Source organism: Theobroma cacao, chromosome 2, assembly GCF_000208745.1.
Source record: "Theobroma cacao cultivar B97-61/B2 chromosome 2, Criollo_cocoa_genome_V2, whole genome shotgun sequence".
NCBI lineage: Eukaryota > Viridiplantae > Streptophyta > Magnoliopsida > Malvales > Malvaceae > Theobroma > Theobroma cacao.
Window position 1 is genome coordinate 19,642,183 of NC_030851.1, and position 5,502 is coordinate 19,647,684.

The following is a 5,502-nucleotide window of genomic DNA, read 5'->3' on the forward strand; positions in this document are numbered from 1 at the left end:
GCGATCATTACATCATCCCCCCTCTAGCACATTTATTTGGGACCAACAACAAGGGTGACTAAGGATATAATTCTATATGGTACACTCAAAAGCAAAATCGATCCAAAGATGGCCTAAGTCATCTCCCTAACTAAGTGTAGCCTAGGATTTTGCCTCGAGAGAGATTAAAACAAATTCTAAAACTCAAGACTTTCTTAAAAAATTTACACTTGCCTAAACATTCTCTAAATATACACAATTATTCAAACATGAAACATGTGCTCAATTTGATGGAAATTCACATTCTACAGTGATACTTAACAACAAATTTCAACATAATACTTAAACAATATTCACACTTACTAAAAGCATAGGATAATAAGATAACTAATTTTCTTCATTGGATAAGTAAATCAAAATGAGTGGTGCAACTAATCATAGTTAACATTCTCAAAAACTTTGCTGAAATTTTAAACAAACGTAAACTATAACAACTTGAAAACTAAAACATAACATGTAACTAAAAACAAAGAAATCTTACAATTTTAAATTCTCCCCAAACGAAAAACTAACATTGTCCTTAATGTTAAAAAGTAAAGAAAAAAAGTTAAGAATACTCCTCTGGTTAATGGAGATACTCTAATCTTCCTCTTCATCCTCATTAAATCCAAAGTTGTTGGGAAAATCCATTAAGGTGACAAAATTCTAAATAAGAAAGAGAACAAAAACAAATTAATGGGAAATCTAACTAAATAAAAAAAAAACTTTAACCCTTCAGTTTTTTTTATAACACGTTAATGTTGTAGCGTTGGAGGGGTCAACACTGTGGCTTTAACGTTGCTAGAATGGGGAAATTTACAATGCTGTAGCACTATGAAATTAATGTTACAGCTACTAGAATTTCTCTAGTCCCAATGCCGCAGCTCTGAAGCCTTGGTGCTGCAGCATTGAGACTTTTATCTTTTTTGGAGCTTGTAGCACCTTTAGAGCGCTGCAGCACTAGAAGGGTCGAGTTGCGACACTAAAACTTTTGGAAGCTCCTATTTCCACCTGTAAAGTAATTCAAATACTGAGAAAATAAATCAATCAGTAGAAAATAGTAAGAAAGCACTTAAGAGCTAACATAAAACAACAAAATTGAAAATTAACATACTTAAAATTAGTGAGAATTTGAATTATAAACTTCATGCAATTGAAAATGACACAACAATTTACTCAATTTAAGAAAGACTAACATAAGTGCAAAAAAGAAAATGAGAGACAGATTAAAGACTTGGGTTGCCTCTCGAGAAACACTTTTTTATAGCCATTAGCTGGACTATGGCACCGCATTCTACCTTTCATCATCCACAACATACAGCTCGAGGCTCATTCTGTTGTCTATAAGCGTTCTAGTGGCCTCACTCTTGATCTTTCTCATCACACATGGAAGAATCTTGGTCACTTTAAAAGGACCCAACCATCTTGCCTTACGTTTCCATGGGAAAAGCTTGAAGTGTGAAAGTAGCCTCCTCTTGAGATGAGGTTGTAGTGGCTTTAAATTTAGTGCCTGCTCAACCCAAAGTGGTGGAATAGACTGACTTTTACCCAACTTCTCAAATTAAGTTCTTCTTGAATCATGTACTACTGGTGTCGCTTTCAAAATATGTGTAACATTTGTCAGTTCTTCATCCTTGTTTTTTGTTGTTGCATTTTGAACCAAACAAACTTCAAGGAGTTTCTTTGTGTTAAACCATTCTTTGTAAAATCATTATAATGTCATTCACATGCTCGATAGAATGTTTGTGTATTTAGGAAGTTTGAAAAATTGTTAAAAGACGATATTGCCTCTAATGGTACCATTGAGTCGATTAAGCCTCGAACTAGTTCAAATAGAAATTTTAAGGTGAAATTAAGAGTTTCATAATTTAGGGATGACTCAAAACGGTAATTCGGAGTTCGAGGATCAATTCGGAGTCTAACCGAAATTTTCAATATCTAGGGGTAAAATCGTAATTTTTCCACCTGCGGATAAAATTTTAGATTTTGAGAGAATTTAGATCACATTTGACAAATTGGAGAATGGTATGAGTATAAGAGATGAAAAATATGTCTATGGGCAATTTTTCAGATTTTGGGGTAAAAATGTAATTTTTCACTTTACGGGGGCAAAAGTGTAATTTTTAAAAATTTACTCCACCAAAACTTTGGAAAAGTCTAGAAATTTCATGGAAGACATGGATAAGTGAAGAGGATTGAGTGGTAGAAAAAGAAAGTCAAAAAGATGGCTAGAAAAAAATAAAATAACAAAATATTCAAAAGGTAAATAAAATAATAATATTTTATTAAGCCTACAAAAAGGCTTGAAAATTCCAGAATTTTTCATTGGGAGGGTCAGCCAAAACCAGCAGGAGAGAGAGAGAAATAAGAACAAACCCTAGAGTGAGAAAATTCAAAGAAAAAGTGTGATTTTTCAAGGAATCAAGTGTTTAAAGGTATGATTTTTCAAGCTTAGCTTAAGATTTATCATTTCCATGCATTTCTCCTTATTTTCTATGGTTAAATTATGTGTTTTGATGATGGATTCAAATCTGATCATATGGGTTTAGAGAGAGAAAGTTGTTAGATTAATTTGATTTTGAACTATGTTAGTGTTTAGTGTTAGTTTAGCATGTTTATGAGTAAAACAACAAGAAAAATATTCATTTTCTCCATGAATTTCTCTAGGCCGAATCTAGCCAATGGTGTGTGAGGATGAGGTTGACTTTATTTTAAGAGAATTAGATGGAAAAATGATGAATTATGAGGTTGGAAATTAAATGGGAATTTTTGGTGCAAAAAAATTGAAATTTTTACCCACTAAGGGTAAAAGCGTAATTTGTGGTCCGAACTGATAAATTGGACCACATTCACAGTCATTGAGGTATTGTGGATATAATTGGATAATTGAAATTGAAATGGATGGAATTGGAGTTGAATTGGAGATTTTAGAAATTTACACCGTGTATAGGCGAGTTAGGTCGGACACTGTGATTAAGCGATTGTCCAAACATTTCACACCCTATCTAGTGCATACGCATGGATAAGAGCCTGAAATAATATATATTGATTTGACACAAATTATTGAATTTTTTGTGTCATGTATTGTGGATAGGTGGTGAGCTATCTGATACGGGTAAAAGACTACACCCGAGGACCGAGAATAGGAGTATATCTACTCCTAGTACAGTGAGTAAACTTACTATCGTCTTAATTATCTAGAGTAGATTTATTTAATTGTGTTATTTTATGGAAAAATGGTTTAATTGGAAAATTATTGTGTTTTATGGGAAAATGGGATTTTATAAAATAATTTTATAAAATTTTTGAAAATTTAATAATGATTTCAAAAATAGAGTAATTGGAGACCTATACTATGATTGTGTTGTTTATCCATGATTTTACATTAAATGGCTTATGATAAATGTGGGTATGACTGGTTATTTTTATGATTTAAAGAATATGTGAACTGCTTTGATTTGCCTTGAATGTGTTAAGTGAGCCATGTCATACTATTGTGATTTTATTGGTTGGTGGATTATAAAGTGGGCATTGCAGTGACGGGGGTTCTGTGGGCCAGCCTAATTAGAGGGGCACGGTTCCCAATTATTGAGCTTACCTCGATTGGAGAGGCAAGTAGGATAACTTCCGAGGTAGGATTTGGGTACACTTCACGCTGGGCACCACGTGAAACTGGGACTCAGCCAACACCGAGGAACGGTTGTGTTGTCAGAGGTGAAATGTTTTTGTGTGTGTGACAATAAATAGCCTTGGCGATCTCAGTAAGATGCCTTCGCTGGGTATCCCTAAGAATGGATTTTTGGCAAGGGCCAAGTTTTTGAAAAGTACATAAGCCATATTGAGTAATTGGATGAAATCCAATTATTTATATGGGTTGGGATGAATTATTTTAATTGTCTCCTATTACTCGGCTTTAAATTATTTTGATGATGTCTGTCTACTCACTGGGATTTTATAATCTCACCCCTTCTTCCTATACATTTTTCAGGCTCAGAATAGGTAGTAGACTATCAATTGCATCGAGAAGTAAATTTCGGAGTTGTATCCTAAAAAGCAAGATTATAGACTTAAACTTTCTCAGTTATTTAGGGGCCCATGTGTCATTGTAATTTAAATTGCGTACTCCAGTTTTCTATATTACAGTATGTATAAATTTATTTTGTTTTTATGAGCTGAAATTAATTTTTGATGTTTCAAATATATATATATATTGTTTTACATTAAAATAGATTATTTTAATTAATATTTTATTTTATTTTATTATTAAAAAAAAAAAGAAAGAGAAAGGAATGGAAAAACTGGTACAAAATCCTTGCGAGGTCTCGAAAGGCATTCGGGGGAAGAATATCTGTTGAGGCTTCACGGCGGTTGTCACGGGTTTGATGGGAGTTTCGAGTCGTGACAATTTGTGTGGCATCAAAACATGGTTTAAAGATCAAAGATTTTGGTTTTAAAGCTTTGGATTTTAAAGTTTTTAGTTTTAAAATTGTTTTAAGTAATCCACACTGGCACTGCGTGTCCCCGAGTTAAGTTAAGTCAAATAGAATGCATGAGTTTGCATATAGAGACTTGTTTGTTTGCAGGGTGTATAAGATATTAAGTGATTTTCGTTTGATTTCATATAGGTTTTGAAGTGTGTTGGATTACACTTAACATGTCTAGGGGGGACAGTGATTCTGATATTTCACAAAGTGTTAGTGAAGGACCAACAGATTTTACTGTTGAAAGCCGATGGTGTTCTGAACTTAATAATCCAGAAGGAGATCCATTTAGAGTACCTACTAATTGGGCTCCATCAGATTTGGGAACGAAAGTTAAAATAAGGGAAAGTCTTAGTGACATGAGATTGATGAGAGCCTTGATAGTAATGACGTAAATGAAGGCATGAGAAACTTTCTCTTAAAAGGAATTGAGGAATATGCCAAAGGGAGGAAGAAAATAAGGATAGCAGAAGAAGAATATTATAGTGGGAAACATTCGCATCGGTCGTTAGCCATTCTCCCCCAAGCTATGGGAACGATGTAAGTAAATGGCAAGAGAAGAAAAAGGGAAAACTCAAAACAGACTTGAAAAAGGATCAAGATGATAATGATCCTAAAGATGTTTAGTGCCTTGTTGAAGCTTGGGATACTGTAATCCTAGACAGATGTAGTATAAGAAGGATAATAACCCTCTGTATAAATGGCTTAAGAGTTGACTTTTGTCTTGTATAATATAAACGGATGATGGAGTATTTGTTTAAATAATAGAAGGAGTATAAAAATCTTTTAGTATGACAAAGGTAGATTAGTAATATAAGTATTGAGGATGAATAATTATCTTAGTGGCAAGATCGATTATTTTAAATAAGTATTGAGGGCTGAAATAGGAAGCCATTAATGGTTCCAACAATTATTAGATTTAATAACGATTAAACCTTGCAGTACTATGAATTGATCACCAGTGAACGGGGTTAAGTCAAGTATTATAAATTTGAGTATGGAG

The 5,502-nt window shown here is 33.4% G+C and overlaps 1 long non-coding RNA gene across 1 annotated transcript in view; it reads left to right on the forward strand.

Moving 5' to 3' along the window:
* LOC108660814 overlaps positions 2,412–5,502 on the forward strand; it is a 6,688-nt gene continuing 3,597 nt past the window's right edge. The window contains exons 1-3 of the long non-coding RNA XR_001926506.1: positions 2,412–2,453; positions 3,113–3,186; positions 4,007–4,017. This is a non-coding gene — a long non-coding RNA (uncharacterized LOC108660814). The remainder of the gene's footprint in view (positions 2,454–3,112; positions 3,187–4,006; positions 4,018–5,502) is intronic.